Genomic DNA, 18,963 nt, shown 5'->3' on the forward strand with positions numbered 1-18,963 from the left:
GCTGTCTCCAGCTGCCATCGTCCCTCTGGATCAGACCTACCTTCCATGCGTCCTGCCTCAAGGCCGTTGCCCATTGACCACTCAACCCACCTGAGCCTGTGGGTCTGGAACCCAGGATGGTGGGATGAGGTCCAGTGTGCATGGTTTGCTGGTTGATGGATTCAGATTGTCATGGACTGGATGTGCAGTACCTGGTGGAATGGGACGGGTGCAGCTCGGAGAAGAGCTTTTTATGCCATCCCGTTTCACCTTGGACCTATTGCTCACCAAAGGGGTATACCAGACCCATCTAGCCATCCAGATTGCCCTGGGCAACTGAGTGCTGGCCGTAGCGAGGGTGGGGGAGTGGAGGTTCCTGTCAGGCACGCAACTCCCAGCTCCACCCGGCTAATAGGAATCACCAGCCGCTCATTTCCAACTCATCACCTGCAGCCTATTTAAACCCAGCTCTCATCCTTTCCTAGCCCTTGTTCCATCATCAAACCAGCCAGCCTCAACCAGTTGCTGCTAGCCTACAGTTATCTCATTGCCTTGTCGTGTTAAGTACCTGTAGATCATCAAAGCTTTGGCAAGGTGAGGCGTAGGCTGTAGGCAGATTTTTTTTCGTTTATTTTTCTTTCTTTCTTTCATAGAGCACATTTAGATCAGTGGGGATGCCAGGCAAGATAGTGGAATGCTCTTCTGGTGAGATGTGGGAAGGCAGGGTGACCTCCAGTGTCACTGATGACTGCACTTGCAAGAAATGCATTGAGCTGCAGCTTCTGAAAGATCGTGTCGAGGAGTTGGGGTTGGAACTGCATGAAGTCCCAATCATTTGAGGACATACAGTACAGGGAGGTAGTTACACCCAAGGTGTGGGACACAAGTAACTGTTAGATTTAAGGGGTGGCATTACTAGTCAGGGAAATTGTCATGGCAGTGCTCAGACAGGACAGACTGGAGAACTCATCTGGTGAGGTTTTATGAGTAGAACTGAGTAATAAGAAACGTATGACCATGTATGAAAGGTAGACTACCCAACAGCTTCCAGTACAAGAAGTGGATGCAGGTTTGATTCCAACATCTAATGGAAATTTGTATAGGTACATGGATGGGAGGATATAGAGAGCAATGGTCCGAGTGCAGGTCGATGGGACTAGGGAGATTAATGGCTCAGCACAGACTAGCTGGGCTGTTGGGCCTATTTGAGTGTTCTATGACTGTATGACAATCTTGTTTTGTGGCCCCTCGTGGCTTGTAATTTTGCAGTTTGTTATTGAAGTGGTCACTTGTTGCTGAATTGTCTCCGCTGCTCTGTGTTTGAGTCCAGCCGCCTCTACAATTCTTGTCGCCAAATGAGTTGACATTTTTCAATTGGTTGCTTTGGAAGGCAAATAAAAAGTGCATTCCAGTAATCTGGTCTATTCGATGTAAAGGTGTGAATTAGTCTTTCAGCAACATTACGTGACAGAATTGGACGTACCTGTGCAAAATTTCTTAAGTGTAAAAATGCTGCTCTGAGTTAGACTGAGTTCCTTCCACATACGCCACACTGAAGAATTTCTACTGCCATGTTTCTTCCCTGGAGTAAGTTTTCTGTCCATCAGGCATTTTCCCTGAAACCTTCTCTGACCAATCTTACATTGTCAGGGACTGCACCTTTCAGCCACTGTCGCTCCCCGTTCTGTTAACTGAGTCTCAATGGAGGTAATTTTCTTCTGTTGTCATCACTTTTTTTTAGTATCTTTGAGGAAAATCCTGGACAATGAGAATTCACCCATGTGACCAGAGTTAAAATCACCTGCATCTTAATCCACCATAGTCTTTTACACAGACTATATTTTCCACCGTTCAGCCCCCAATTTCTCTGAGTTTCAGGATCTTTCTGTGAAAGACAAGTGATTGTGATTGTCATTCTTCCCTATTCTGTAGTACCAAGATAGCTATACATGTGTCTTTGCACTCTCCATTCTTTCTACTGGCTGCTAAATTCCAAACCCACAAACTGCATAACCCTGCCACAAATTGGCAACATTAAAAGGACTGCAGTTAGATCTGCAAGCAATTTACTTAAAAAAAGCAGATTTTCAAGTTAGTGTTCTAATTGGGTTCGGGTTAAAGATCTCTCTTGTTGGCACCCTCATTTGTTATAGATATCATTCAATATGATGGAGTAGAATCCGTACAGAATGCCATGGGCTGAGCTTGCTGATCTAAGTTAAAGTATCTCTCTTAACTTTCCTCATTGTTGGGACAGTGTGGGAAGAAACCTCAGTCCATACAATTGACTTTCAGGCAAGAATAGCTCTGCCCGTTGTCTTCAATAATAATTATCATCATAATAACTTATTTATAGAGCACTTAGTTACACAAATGATGTAGTTCCAAGTGCTTTACAATGGCATAATCTGCAAACATGAAAATAAAAGTTAAATGATGTTAGTTAAAAACAAGGTTAAATAAATAAATAGGTTTTGAGCTGGCTAAAGGTGTCAACTGAGTCTGCATCTCCTTTAGTTTTAGATATTGAATTCCAATTTTTAGGAGCATAGTTCAAAAAGGATGACTTGGCAATTTTCTTTTGAGGGAGATTATTTACATTTAAGATGCAAGTAAGAAGAAGACCTGAGAGCTCGAACAGGATTATAAAACAAAAGTGATTATGTGACATACTCCAGTCCCAGACCATTGAGAGCTTTGAAAACATTAAAATCAATTCTAAAAGATACAGGAAACCATTGCACAGTAGCTAGGATGGGAGTGATATGTTCCCTCATCTTGGTTTTAGTTAAAAATCTAACAGTGACCTTCTGAATAAATTGAAGTTTGTCAATAGATTGCCAGTAAAAAGTGCATTGCAATAATCTGGTACATTTGATTAAAAAGATGTGAATTAATTTTTCAGCATCATTATATGATGCGAATAGATGTACCTTTTCAATATTTCTTAATAGTAGAAATGCTGTTCTGATCAATTTCTATATGTAGAATTAAAAATTCAAAACTGAATCAAGGATAACACTCAGGCTTGCTAATTCTGATTTTACAAGAGAAGCCAAGTTTCCAAGTTTATCAAGGTTTATTTCTTTTGGCTTTGGGACAAACCAAAATTATTTCAGTTTTATCTTCATTTAGATTTGGAAAATTGGTGCTCATCAATTTGTTTATTGTAGCCATACCAGAAGTTAGAGAAGACAGTGTGTTATTGTTATCATCAGGCTCAAGTAAGATGTACAATTGTGTGTCATCTGCATAACTGTGACGATCAAGCTTGCTTCTCTAATGATATCTCTAATGCTCGCTAATGATATCTCTGAAGAGGATCATGTACAAGGAGAAGGGTAGGGGAACAATGGAGCTTCCCGGAGCAACACCAAAAGGTACACTGGATCTCTTAGAAAATTGTTCTTCAATATGTGTGAGCAAAACCACTGGTAGTGGTGTGACACTACCAGAGAGGCCAAATCTCAAAGTGATCTAGGAGAATGTTATGGTTAATTGTGTCAAGGGCAGCACATAGACGTAGGAGCATTAAAACCAATGATCAGATTCTCATTGTCCAAGATTTTTCACAAAGCCAATCCTAAGAGGGAGGGGATAGAAACAGAGGGTTCTTTAAGGTTGTCATAGCAGAGGTAGGTAGTGGGGATAAGCTCCCACAACTGATTAAATGCTCCCAATGTTATGCATCTCAGATAGCCTCTGACAACCAAGTCCAGCTCCTCACCTTCACGTGTGGTTTAGCTACTAAACCTGGCAGGACCGTTTCTACTGACAGAGGGGGCAAAGGCGGGTTACTGGCACCTTAGAACCAGTCACCTTGGGCAGGTGGGGCTCACCAGCCATGGCTGGCAGCTCATCTAGCTATACCCACTCATGGGGAAGGATTTGGGAGAAAACCATGAAGGAAAAATCCTGAACTGGAGTCCTTCAGGTCGTCCAATGCTGAGTTCAACACCGACGGGCAACTCCTGTGATGCTGCTGTTACCAAACTGTATCAGTCTCTGGCATCCCTTTACATTCATCAGCTGCGTGGAGAGGAGGAACCTGCTACGTGGCAACTGCTTGCTCTCTATATCCTACTGTGCTGGTTTGCATATCATGTTGACAGCTAGGATGGTTGGCCCCAACAACAGGGAGCCTCACGGAGCTCCAGCAAAAATTGATTTCTGCCACTCTGCAGATAGAGTAATCACAATGGAAACACATTAGCTCCAGATACATTCTTATCGTTGTTGGGAATCAATAACTGGGAAAGAAACTGCCACATAATGAATTGAATCCCAGTTTGGGAATGGAGGAAGGATTTTTGGAAGGGGAAGCTCAGGTAGGTGCACTTCATAAACAGAATTCAATTCAGGTTTACAGTGTTCTGCCATTCCATCCAACATCACTGGCATATAAAGTATAGATGTGGATGTTTTCAGCTGTGGCAGCAGTAACATTGGCAGAGATGCCTGACGAAGGGTCTCGGCCTGAAACGTCGACTGCGCCTCTTCCTATAGATGCTGCTTGGCCTGCTGCGTTCACCAGCAACTTTGATGTATGTTGCTTGAATTTCCAGCATCTGCAGAATTCCTTTTGTCTGCTGGTAAGAGACAGCTCTATAATAATCTCCAGCCTACTATTTAAACTTTTACTAGCTTTCACATTAGAGCATGTCACTGTTCCAGCTTCAAACCTAACTATCCACGTGGCACAATAGTCACTAATGAACAGAAGTAACCTCCCAAAACTCCCTTAAGATGATGGTGAAACACTAATTTGTGCATGTAGCATTGCTTGAAATTATGTAGTGTGGGGTTCTAATGGAATTAAAAATTATTAGTGTTGCTCTTTGTCTGAACTGATGGTCATTGGGAATATTAAAGAAATGTGTTACCTGTGATTGTGTGTGCTAATCATGTCCACTATCCTAGACCGTGAAAGTTAGCACCTTGAACAGCCTCAGGATGGGAGTGTTAGCACTGTGCTCTGATACAGATAAGAAATGTTATCATTGTACCCTGACTCAGATAGGGTGTGATAATACTGTGTCCTGTCTCAGATCTGGAATATCACTGTTGTATAGGGCTACTGGCGCAGTGACATCAGCGCCGGACTCCGGAGCAGAGGTTCCTGGTTTCGAATCCCGAGTACGCTTTCCATCCGTGCCGGGTTGAGTGTTGAGCTCGCAACTCGACCTCGTAAAATAAAGAAAAATACTGCAAACTGTCTGTGCGAGGAGTGGCGACCCACACAGCCTTCCGATCCATGCCTTGTAAGGCTTGAAAATGCCCAACGCTGGCCTCATCATCATCACTGTTGCATATTGTTTAAATTGGGAGCATTAGTGTTGTGCACTAACGAGAGGCTTAGCAATCTAGTACTATATTCAGGCTTGGTTCTGAGTGTTGGCACTATAGATTATCTGATTAAGTATTTTAAAGCTATTCATCTACAGTCAGAATACTGTGGACCAATTGAGACTTTCAGGGGATTGTGCTGAATAGATGGTCTCAGATTAGAACACCCACCTCCCTGTGTTGTTACCATAATAATCAGTAATGCAATGGCCAGACAGGCAGCTCTGCAACTTTGCACCCAGGTAAAATTGTACAAGCAGTGAGCGTTACCAGGCTACTGGATTTTAGTATGTGTTTTGGCTGGTACCAATCCTCTGTAGGGTTGATGTTTGAGTAGGGTGCACTATGATAGTTGAAATGAGGAACTAGTATTGTTCTCAGTCACATTTCTACAATGAGGCTATCTGCTGGCTGCGATCTGCTGACCTGCATGCATGCAATTAGGGCAGGATGTTACTGGTTTAATGGGAATATTTGGATAAGGCAGAGACAGGTTAAAATAAGAGCCAGTTAATTCTGTTTGTAACAATCACAGACAAACACAAAGCTTCCAGAGTGTGAACTGTGTCTTCCCACTGCAATTATTGAGCACTTGATCTATCTAGAAACTGGATAATCCAGCTGGAGCTTCGCAGAAACCTATAAATGAAAACTCTCAATATTGACATAAACAGTGGAATTAATTACTTGCAAATAAAAGATAGCATCATACATATGATGTTCTTTGGTAACATTCTTTTAAACATGGTTTTGCATATTGACAAAAGATATCATTGCTGTAACAGCACTTCCAGTGAACCAACAAGCAACATTTTTTGTGTAGTGTTTAAACAAAGCACACTCTGGCAACAGAATATACCAAAGAGAGAGTGGATGAGGATCCTTTCTCAGTAAGAGACAGACTGTGGATCTCATATGAGCAATGTCAATGAGAGATAATTAACCCAATGAGCAAGGGTTTTGGAATACAATTTAACTCTACTGAGACAGTGTGCTGTGGGAAGTGAGGTTAACCAATCTAAGGTCATTAAATGCCCCATTGGAGGCTGCCTTGAAGGGTCTGTTTGAGGAGTCACTGGACATTGAGACAATCATTTTTTCAGCTCCGGATTAAAACTTTCAGCCAAAGCAGCCCTCCAATCACAAATGCATTCTCATTTCTGACAATCTGTCTCTTTATTTTCCCCAAAGATTTATTATTTTCAATACATTGTTTCAAATTCTCCTCACTTAAGACAGTATCAGCCAATAATAAACTAGCTCTTCCTTATGACTTAGAAATTTAACTGCCAGCATTGTTCGCCAGTAGATTTAAAATGATTGGCGGATGGTTATTCCTTTTTAGATTTTTTATTTTAGATTATGAGAACACTCAGTCCTCGTTTATTGCCATTTAGAAATGCATGCATGCATTAAGAAATTATACAATGTTCCTCCAGAGAGATATCACAGAAAAAACAGGACAAACCAAAGACTAACACTGACAGAACCACATAATTATGACATATAGTTACAGCAGTGCAAAACAATACCATAATTTGATAAAGAACAGACCATGGGCACGGTAAAAAAAGTTTCAAAGTCCCGAGTCAGTCGACTCCCGAGTCCCCGATAGCAGGCGACAAAGGGAGAAACACCCTGCCATAAACCTCCAGGCACCGACAGCTGCCGATGCATTGGAAGCACCCGACCACAGCCGACACTGAGTCCGTCAGTCCGAAAACTTTGAGCCTCCGACCAGCCCCTCCGATACAGCCTCCCAAGCGCCATCCTCTGCCGAGCGCCTTCAACCTTGCCCGCCGCCAAAACAAGCAAAACTGAGGATTCGGGGCCTTCTGCTCCGGAGATTCCGGACCACACAGTAGCAGCGGCAGTGAACCGGGCATTTCAGAAGTTTCTCCAGATGTTCCTCAGTACTCTCACGTCTGTCTCCATCAAATCAGAATTGTGCATGGTCCCCTACTTGACAAATAACAGACAAGTTAGGTGGCAAATGTGGAGAAACACTTTCACCAAGAGAGTCTGGGATGAGACTCATTCTTTGAAAGACTATCAGAAGCAGAAACATCAAACATTGTTGTCATTTTTATGGTACCTTTAATGTAACAAACAAATCTTACTGGAATACTTCAGAACAGTCAAGAAATTATAGTTAGAGAATAGATATCATTGAAATATAGTGTAGGTGAAGATTACAGAGACAGAAGTGACAAGAGCATTGAAGGACATGGTATTAGTGGGAGCCAGAGCGAGTTAGAGTCAGAAGACGCAGGATTGTTGAGTAAGTGAAAGAGCAGCTCTATTAGCTATAGTACTGAACCATCGACATTAGGTGAGGCTAGTCACGACAGCTTTCTGGATAGAGCGAGGAAAGTCAGCCAAGAATGTACTGAAGTATTCTGGAGGTAACAGAAGCTTGGATAAGGATGCATCAGCAGAGAGACCTTGGTTTTTATAAGGTTAAGAAAACAGAAAGCACTGCTTTTAGGATTGCCCTGCGGAATTCAGCTTTGGGGCGTCTTTGAACAATATAGCATTCTGATTAACAGGTCAAAAGCCTTTGGTGCAGGAACCCTGTCAGTCCCTTGAGAGCAACAATATGAGGCAGGCTTGGTTCCTGTTCCATATTTTATGTATCTTAATCTCTGATTCAACCCCAAGCTTTGTTTATGGGATTAAAGCAGAAACTGCTGGAAGCACTCAGCAGGTCAGATGCCATCTGAGTAGAAAGAAGCAGGATTAATGTTTTAAGTTAACAACCTTTGTTGAGAACTCCTCAGATTCTAAGAGCTAAGATTTAGCCTTCTTTCCCTGATGACGCATACCAGTAACTTTCCCACAGTAGATGTTGAACAACAGTCCGATAGTTAATTGTTTTTCACCTCACTTGTGTCTTGTACAATAACACTCCATTCAGAATTTCCCAATCCTAAGGCACAAATCCTAAATTTAGAAAATTAGAACTAATGAACTTGCAATTTCCCTTGTGCATCGCCCAAGGGTAAAATCCACTGAGATCTAGAATCTTGAAGAAATGAAAAATAAAAACAAAGTCAGTGCAAAACAGAAAAAAAATCAGTATGGAACAAATAGACAATCAAATAGTGTTCCAATATTTCATAAAATTGAAATGAGTCTGTATTGTTAAGGCAATATCTCACATACCAGCTGCTGACTATTGATTGGTAAAATATTATTGAGAAATTGGAATGCACAGCAGTGAGGCTGTGTCCATTATTCAATTGAAAACACATCACAGAAAAAAGTCACAAACACTATGATTTCCTTGAAGCAAGGTGTTTTTTCTGAGTGCTCTTTATATCTGATGCCTTAATACACTCAGACCAGGTTACTCTTGAAGAAGCAGGCCTTTCTACATTTTTTTAGTCATAGTCATAGTCATGGTCATACTTTATTGATTCCGGGCGAAATTGGTTTTCGTTACAGTTGCATCATAAATAATTAAATAGTAATAAAACCATAAATAGTTCAATAGTAATATGTAAATTATGCCAGGAAATAAGTCCAGGACCAGCCTATTGGCTCAGGGTGTCTGACCCTCCAAGGGAGGAGTTGTAAAGTTTGATGGCCACAGGCAGGAATGACTTCCTATGACGCTCTGTGTTGCATCTCGGTGGAATGAGTCTCTGGCTGAATGTACTCCTGTGCCCAACCAGTACATTATGTAGTGGATGGGAGACATTGTCCAAGATGGCATGCAACTTAGAGAGCATCCTCTTTTCAGACACCACCGTGAAAGAGTTCAGTTCCATCCCCACAACATCACTGGCTTTACGAATGAGTTTGTTCATTTTGTTGGTGTCTGCTACCCTCAGCCTGCTGCCCCAGCACACAACAGCAAACATGATCACACTGGCCACCACAGACTCGTAGAACATCCTCAGCATTGTCCGGCAGATGTTAAAGGACATCAGTCTCCTCAGGAAATAGAGATGGCTCTGACCCTTCTTGTAGACAGCCTCAGTGTTCTTTGACCAGTCCAGTTTATTGTCAATTCGTATCCCCAGGTATTTGTAATCCAAGGGCACCTGCCGAAGTAGATGCCAGAGCAGAGATCTTGGTGTTGAGAATCCATCTCAGTAAGTGTACTATAGCTGGGTCTCGTCTTGGTCTCCCACATCTGTCCAGCTGATGGCACTCGTCCAATTTTGTTCCCTTCACCAACTACTAATGTGCTGCCCTGCTATCTGCTGTATTCGGTTAGCTTCTCTTGCCAATCCCATGGCCTGAATTTTGCCCTGACCACTGCCAATCATTCACACCAATATTCCTACCAACCACCCTTAACTGATTGTGACACCACCCATAGAGACCCCAATTCCCACTGTCTTGATATCTCATATTTGTAGCTGTAACACACTGGAAAAGGTTTCACTGCTAACATAATAGTCTTTCTGTAGAAGCAGAGTTTGGGTTATGGTTAGAGATAACGGGTGCTTTGGAATGTGAGCTGGGTCCTTTGTTCAGTGGGAGATGAAGAGAGAAGACGCTGGAGAGAACCAGTCATAGGACATGACCTGGTGGGGGTATTGTGATTCAATGGAGCCAGGCGTCGAGATTGACTGAGGATCGGTGAATTGAGCTCCAAATGATGCACATTTGACTGTTTAATTATAATGGGTCTTTTTCGCTTTTTCTTTCTTTTCTTTACTAACCCTTTAGTTAAGATTCATAAATGTAATCCCTTTAATCGCATGCAGTGTGCTGTCTGTTGTTTCTTGGTACTGAGTTGTAACAGGTTGCAGATTACACAGCATCCACACAAACCAGGATTTGGGGTAGAAGAGTTATCTCAATGTCACAGGTTTGGCGGCACCGGAGTGTGTCTTCCCTAAACTTACACAGCCATGGAAACCAGCGGGTCTTCATAGCCCTACTAGTCCCAGACCCTGTTTCCTTCTCCCGTATGATCTACTATGCCTCAGATTATTTTATGCATTCTATATGGGCAGAGGACGTGAAGGAAAAATCTGTCAATGTGCTATGGCTATTCTTTGGGACACAGGACTTTGGGTCATGGGCACTGCTGGTCGGTCATCAAACATGTATTCATTAATAAATGAAAAACAAGAATCTTGCAGATGTTGGAATTCTGAAATAAAAATAAAAATGTTAGAAACTCCAAGCAGTCAGGCAGCATCTGTGGAAAGAGAAACAGAGTGAACGTTTCAGGTTAGAAACCAATTTGTGAGAAGTGGGAAAGAATTAAAAAGTTCATTTGAAGTTGCGGTTAAGATGTAGGGAGCAATGGATTACACAGTGGTACATCTGTTAAGGAAAGGGATGTGGCTGTGAAAATAGGTTTTGGTTAGGAATTAGAAGGGACTGAGAAATCATTGAGGGTAAACAGGGCAACAAAGGCAGATGGAAATCTTGTTGAGGGTGGAGGAGAACATCTTCAAGGTTCACATTGGGAAGTGAAGTGGCAGTACTTTCAACAGGATATGAAAATTAAAAAATGCTCCCTCTGTCTGTTTTCTGCATATTTGATAATAGGCATACTGTAAATCAAATATTAGAGGCATACCTTTCGCAATGTCGTGTCATGGTCATTTTACATTAAGTTTTTATAGCCACTGACATCAGATTATGTTTGCAGCTGAACTACGTAAAAGTCATGGATTGAGAAATTGCTGTTTGAGTACAATTCTCGTGCAATGTAACTGCAGCTAAAAGTGAGTCATTATATTTGGTCAGATAACATTACATGATTGTTAGGAAATCTGTATCATATTGTAAATACAACATGAGTGTGTGGTCTAGACTTGTTTTTTTTAACAAATCACTACTACTGTCTGAATTACTCAGGCTCTAGATGATCATCTGTCTTATTTATTGAGTGACTGACGATGTGGTGGGCATTTAGACATCTGCATTACTAAATCTGAATTACTTTGTGTGGGTACATTGCAATATAGAATACATTCACACAGATCTTATACTTATCACAATTGTGTGTTATAAAGCTAGACTGAAAATGAAAGAGATTAATAATGATGTGTTTAGCTTTCTTTCTACCCTCAGTGAAATGGCTCACTTCGGTAAATTAACAGGTATCTATTTTTCCCAGTGGTGAATTTCCAAGTTTCCTTCTAAATACAATATCTCCCACTCTCCAAGAAGCAACTGAAGAATAGGTAGTTTCAAGTGCTTTCTTAGTCGTTGGTAAGTAAGCAAAAGTAAATCCTCAGAATAATTCTAGTCAGCAAGTAGAAGACTTTGCAAAGTGTCACATTGTCCCAGAAAATGCAAAAAATTGCAAATGTCCCTTAAGGCACTCTGTTATCTCTCCATCTCTCACAGGTTAATGTTTGTGCTGGTATAGTTACACTGCCTGTTCTGCCCGCCTCTCTTTGTCTCTCACAGGTGGAACTAAATAAACTCATTCTTTGCGTTAAACAGGAGTTATTTTGCTTCACATTCTGAAATTGCTATTAGTAATCTCTCTTGAGTTAGTTTTTCAACATAATAAATACAAGAGATTCTGCAGTTGCTGGAAATCCAAAGCAGCACACAAAATGCTGGAGGGAACTCAGCAGGTCAGGCAGCATTGGTGGACTGGAAAGAAAGGGAGTGGGAGCCAGAATAAGAAGGTGGAGGAGGGAAGGACTGCAAGCAAGAAGGTGAAAGGTGAAGCCAGGTGGATGGGGCAGGGGGGATGTAGTAGAAGCTGGGAACTGATTGGTGGAAAAGGTAAAGGGCACGAGAAGAAGGAATCTGAAAGGAGGAGAGTGGACCACGGGAGAAAGGAAAGGAAGAGGGGCACCAGGGGGGAGGTGATAGGCAGGTGAAATGAAGAGAAGAGGCAAGAAGAGAGCCAGAGTGGGGAATTGAAGAAGAGGGAAAGGAGGAGGGGGAAAGATTATTGGAAGTTGGAGGAATCGATGTGCATGCAATCAGCTTGGAAGCTACCTAAATGGAATCTGACATGTTTTTCCTCTAACCTGAGAGTGGCCTCACAATTGCAGTAGAGGAGGCCATGGACCAACATGTAGGAATAGGAATGGGAATTGGAATTAAAAACCAGGGAATCCTGCTTTTTGCAAACAGAGCTTCTTGTCTGGAAGACAAACTCTCTACTGGTATTTTTAATAAATTTACTGACTCCCATAGCTATATTGATCATACCTCTTCCCACTCTGTCTCCTGTAAGAATGCCATTCCCTTTTCTCAGTTCCTTTGTCTCCACCACATCTGTTCCAGGATATGGCTTTCCTTTCCAGGATATCAGATATATCCACCTTCTTCAAAGAATGGGATTTCCCTTCCTCCTCCATTGATGCTGCCCTCACCTGTACCTCCTCCATTTCCCTGATATCCATCCTCACCCTATCTTCCCAGTGTCTTAACAGGGGAATAGAGTTCGTCTTGTCCTCACCTGCCATCTCATGAGCTTCGATATCCAGCACATCATTCTCCACAACTTCCGCCATCTTCAATGGGACCCTATCACGAAATACACCTTTACCTCCTCCCCACTCTTTTCTTTCTGCAGCGATAGCTCTCTCAGTGACTCCCTTGTCCGTTCATCCCTCACCACTAATTGCCCTTCTGGCACTTATCCCTGCAAGTGGAGGAAGTGCTATGCCTCCCTATTCACCTCCTCCCTCACCTCCATTCAGAGCCCAAACAATCCTTCCAGGTGAGGCAACGTTTCACCTGTGAATCTGTTGGGGTTGTCTATTGTATCCGGTGCTCCCGATGTGACCTCTTCTATACTGGTGAGACCCGATGTCAACTATCAAACCCCTTTGCTTCATCACAAAAAGCAGGATTTCCTGGTGGCCAAATATTTTAATTCCTATCTCCATTCCCATTCCAACATTGGTCCATGGCGTCCTCTACTACCACAATGAGGCCACTCTGATATCGGAGGACCTCACATTCTGTCTGGGTAGCCTCCAGCCTGATGGCATAAGCATCTATTTTCCCAAATTCTGGTAATTACCCCCCTCTTGCTTCCCTCTTTTTCAATTCCCCACTCTTGCCACAGTCGTTGAAAGACTGGGGTCAGAGTTCAATGGCATGGAATGTAAGATGACGGGGGAACTTTATTGCTGCAACCTTACTCTGCCTTTACTGCAGTTGTGATGTGCCATTGACTTCACCATTTGCTGCAATATGTTTAGCACAAGATTAGGCTATATTCATGCTGATGTTTGCAGCACCATTATTAGGTGAAGGGTTGGTATGCATCATGGACTTTAAGAACTTCATTTGCTCCTTCACATTGTGGCTTTACAGAATTCTCTGTCTTCCCAGTACAGTAGCCGCAACTTAGTGGTTAGTAATATTGGTGAGTCACTGGATTGTGGGTTCAAATCCCACATAACCTTGACTGACACCGCAGTTCACTGCTCCGCCCCAATGAGTGCATGCTTGGATGTCTCTAATGGTTATAAGATAAACACTACTAATGCAGCCTAAGTACTTCATTGGCTCCAGGAATGCCCTGACTTTATGATAAATGTTAAATGAAGCTCTCTTTACAATTGGTTCAATGGATGAAGATGGTTTTACAAATATCTGGCCTCGAAATAGGATCATTCCCATTTCCCACCTAATATCATCATCTGAACTTACTCCTGCACAGTGGGCATACTGAGAAGCACAACTGCTGTAAAAATACTTCAGTAACTTAGACCAGGATCCAGGACTGAAGGTCCACTGAAGAGGCCAAGGCCTCAGGGCACAGAGAGATCAGCAAGGAGCACAGATTTTCCTCTTTATCCAAAAGACATCCCTGAGATTTCAACAGAAGGTTAACAGAAAGAAGGTAAGTTGTATGGTGGAGCATAAAGTAATGAGAGGAAATTATTAGTGTGATATCGTTAAGGCAAGGAAAACTTTAAAAGAGTTGAGGCGATGCCTCCAAAAGCTGGTGTCATTCATTAAGGACCCCCATCACCTAGGACGTGCCCACATCTAATTGCTACCATCAAGGAGGTGGTACAGGAGCCTGAAGACACACATTCGGTGCTTGAACAACAGTTTGTTCCCCTCTACCATCAGATTTTTGAATGGACAATGAACCCATGAACATTTTCTCAGTATCTTCCCTGCTCATTTTGCACTACCTGTTTAATTTATTTTCATGCAACTTATTGTAATTTATGGTTTTATTGCTCTGCATTGTATTGTAATACTTGCACAAGACAACAAATTTCATGATATATGTCAGTGACATTAAAGCTGATTCTGATTCTGATTCTGATTCAGTGAATAGGCAATAAACTTCCTCTAGTAATGTGCTTTGGGACTAAGTGAGGAGCAGAAGGGGGCTGACAGGCCAGCCAGTATGAGAGTGTTTGAGCTTTTAACAGTTTTAGATTAAATGAGAAAAAATAAATAAGCTTTTGGATCAGGAGCACATGGAGGAATTTAAATCTGTTTGTGTTTGTAGAAGCACGTCAGACAGATGCAACTCAAGCATAAGTGCACATCCACATTCCTTATTGTGTGTTTAAACATCATTGGATGGGTGAGTTCTTGCTGCGATTGTGAATGGAAAATAAATATTGGACTTTCCCTTCCTTTTCTGCTTCTAGATGGACAGGAACACACACACACACACACACACACTAACCTTGCTGATATTTGAATAACCTTATGGATATTTTTAACTGGGATCCTCCGTCAATGTAGCTTCTTTCCCCGCAAGACCATAGTACATCAGGGTAAATATGACTTCTGGATTAACTTTGGGCCAACAATGAATGGAATGCAGACAGTGGGACCAACTGTCCTTGCCCATGCGGGCTGCGAGGCCTGCTGTAGTTATTTGGATCAGCTGCCGTCATCTATCATGACTCTAGGGATGAAGGTTCAATTTTTTGACTGCGTTTTCTACTAGTCACAAGCTTAAATTATTGGAAGGGGACAGACATAAAATGGGAAAGGTGGGAATGGGATGGAGGGACTCTGCGATACCAGAGTCATCATGAGCAAACAGCGGCCAGCAGGGAAAATTATCTTCAGCGGAACAGTGGTGGTAGCATGTTGCTGGGCCACAACGTGCAGTGAAAAGCTTTAGAGGTGATCAGGGTAGAGCTTGCTTCATCTACTCACAGCCAGCTTAATGCAGGAGTTCCTAGGTTTGTCATTTACACATGCCAGGCTCCAATGTATGCTTATATGGTTTAAAAGGAAACCAAGCGGTGGTTTTCCACTGGAAAACCAAAAAGTAGGCAGAATGTTGTCGCCCATAATTGACCCTCACTTTCCCCATTTACTTCCAATAGCAGCAATTTATTTCTGCTCATGAGTATCAAATGCATGGAACCAAACTACTGGTATGCATGCCAATGCACACAAAATGCTGGAGGAGCTCAGCAGCTCAGGCAGCATCTTTGGAAATGAAAGAACAGTCATCGTTTCGGCCTGAGACCCTTCTTCAGTAATGTCACCTTGTTTGCTTCCTTTCAAGAGACTTCTTGACTACTGGAACCAGTTTCATAATTCATCAATTAAATGAACCATACAGATGGAGTAAGATTTCCTGATGCAGCATGGGTAGCTCATGTTTCAGTCACCATTAGCAATACAGGAGGAGAGAAGTAAGAGCCACATTGAAAAGCTGAATGTTAAGACATCACATATAGAAGTATAGGTAGAGGAGGCCTTTCACCCTTCCTGGCTGCTCAGTTGGATCGTGGCTGAACTGTGGGTAATCACATGAAAGTGAAGCCTGAGAGACCTACTGAAAGAGGATTCCTGACCCAGACTGTAAACTTTCTACGGAAAGCTTGGCAGCACCTCTTCTTTCTAAGCGAAGCATGGCAACACCTCTACTTTGTTAGAAGTTTGTGAAGATTTGGCATGTCATCTAAAACTATGACAAACTTCAGTAGATGTGTGCTGGAGAGTATATTGAGTGGTTGCATCACGGCCTGCTATGGAAACACCAATGCCCTTGTAAAGAAAAGCCTTCTAAAAGTAGTGGATATGGCCTAGTGCATCATGGGTAAAGCTCACCTCACCACTGAGCGCATCTACGTGGAGCGCTGTTGTAGGAAAGCAGCATCCATTATCAGGATCCCCATCACTCAGGCCATGCTCTCTTCTCACCGCTGCCTTCAGGAAGAAGGGTCATGAACCTCAGGACCCACACCACCAGGATGAGGAACAGTTATTACTGTTTAACCCCCAGAGTGGATAACTTCTCTCAACTTCAAATGCCCCATCACTGAACTGTCTCCACAACTTATGGACTCATTTTCAAGGATCATTCATCTCATATTCATCTCAGACCACAGTAGGTGTGCTTGCAACACTGTGTGTCCGACAGAGTGATCAGCAGCACCAGGGCTCCACAGGGGACTGTCTTGTCTCCCTTTCTCTTCACCATTTACACCTCAGACTTCAACTACTGCACAGAGTCTTGTCATCTTCAGAAGTTTTCTGATGACTCTGCCATAGTTGGATGCATCAGCAGGGGAGAGGAGGCTGAGTACAGGGCTACGGTAGGAAACTTTGTCACATGGTGTGAGCAGAATTATCTGCAGCTTAATGTGAAAAAGACTAAGGAGCTGGTGGTAGACCTGAGGAGAGCTAAGGTACCGGTGACCCCTGTTTCCATCCAGGGGGTCAGTGTGGACATGGTGGAGGATTACAAATACCTAGGGATACGAGTTGACAATAAATTGGACTGGTCTAAGAACACTGAGGCTGTCTACAAGAAGGGTCAGAGCCATCTCTATTTCCTGAGGAGACTGACGTCCTTTAATATCTGCCAGACAATGCTGAGGATGTTCTACGAGTCTGTGGTGGCCAGTGCTATCATGTTTGCTGTTGTGTGCTGGGGCAGCAGGCTGAGGGTAGCAGACACCAACAGAATCAACAAACTCATTCGTAAGGCCAGTGATGTTGTGGGGATGGAACTGGACTCTCTCACGGTGGTGTCTGAAAAGAGGATGCTGTCTAAGTTGCATGCCATCTTGGACAATGTCTCCCATCCACTACATAATGTACTGGGTGGGCACAGGAGTACATTCAGCCAGAGACTCATTCCACCGAGATGCAGCGCAGAGCATCATAGGAAGTCATTCCTGCCTGTGGCCATCAAACTTTACAACTCCTTCCTTGGAGGGTCAGACACCCTGAGCCAATAGGCTGGTCCTGGACTTATTGCCTGGTATAATTTACTTTTTACTATTTAACTATTTATGGTTAATTACTATTTATTATTTATGGTGCAACTGTAACGAAAACCAATTTCCCCCGGGATCAATAAAGTATGACCATGACTATGACTATGACTATATTGTCAATATATATTGCTTGCTTATTTACCTATCTTTTAATCTATCTGTCATTAGAGCTTACCTTATCTCCTTCAGAGATTGCTTTTAAATTTCTTGCTGCAGAGCTCAAATCCATGTTCTAATGTAAATGAATTTTGCAGGTATCCCACTTCTGTTCAGCATGCAGATGCTGTATGCAGATTTGTACATGAATGGGTGTCAGAAAAAGACAGTGAAGTCATCCTATCCCACAGCAGTGATGACATTTCTCGATACTTCCTGGTCTGTAAAATACTTTGGAAATTTCTAAGTTTGGAAAATTTATTTTAATTTTTTAGCGTGTTTTCTTTTCCTTTCTCTTTTCTTCTTCCTTTTTTCTTTTATTTACAGTTTCTTCCTTTACTCCTTTCTTTTTCTCTTCTTATTTTTACTTCATCTTTTTCCATTTTTTTTTCTTCACTGTCATTACTTCCACATTGTGTGGCTAGGCATAGCTCAAATACCATCTACAAATTTGTTGATGATACAATTATTGTTGGTAGAATCCCAGGTGGTGATGAGGGGGCATACATCAGTGAGATATGCCAACTAGTGGAATGCTGCCGCAGCAACAACCTGACACTCAACGTCAGTAAGGCGAAAGAGCTGATTGTGGACTTCTGGAAGGGTAAGGTGAAGGAGCATATACCAATCCTCATAGAGGGATCAGAAGTGGAGAGAGTGAGCAGCTTCAAGTTCCTAGGTGTCAAGATCTCTGAGGATCTAACCTGGTCCCAACATAGCGAGGTAGTCATAAAGAAAGCAAGACAGTGTCTATACTTTATTAGGAGTTTGAAGAGATTTGGCATGTCAACAAATACACTCAAAAACTTCTACAATTGTACCGTGGAGAGCATTCTGACAGGCTGCATCACTGTCTGGCATGGAGGGGCTACTGCACAGGACTGAAAGAAGCTGCAGAAGGTTGTAAATCTAGTCAGCTCCATCTTGGGCACTAACCTACAAAGTACCCAGGACATCCTTAGGGAGTGGTGTCTCAGAAAGGCAGTGTCCATTATTAAGGACCTCCAGCACCCAGGACATGCCCTTTTCTCACTGTTACCATCAGGTAGGAGATACAGAAATCTGAAGACACATACTCAGCGATTCAGGAACAGCTTCTTCCCATCTGCTATCTGATTCCTAAATGGACATTGAAGCTTTGGACACTACCTCACTTTTTTTAATATATAGTATTTCTGTTTTTGCACATTTTAAAAAATCTATTCAATATATGTAATTGATTTACTTGTTTATTTATTATTATGTTTGATTTTATTTATTATTATATTTTTTCTCTCCCTGCTAGATTTGTATTACATTGAACTGCTACTGC

This window comes from Mobula hypostoma, chromosome 2 (genome assembly GCF_963921235.1).
Source record: "Mobula hypostoma chromosome 2, sMobHyp1.1, whole genome shotgun sequence".
NCBI lineage: Eukaryota > Metazoa > Chordata > Chondrichthyes > Myliobatiformes > Myliobatidae > Mobula > Mobula hypostoma.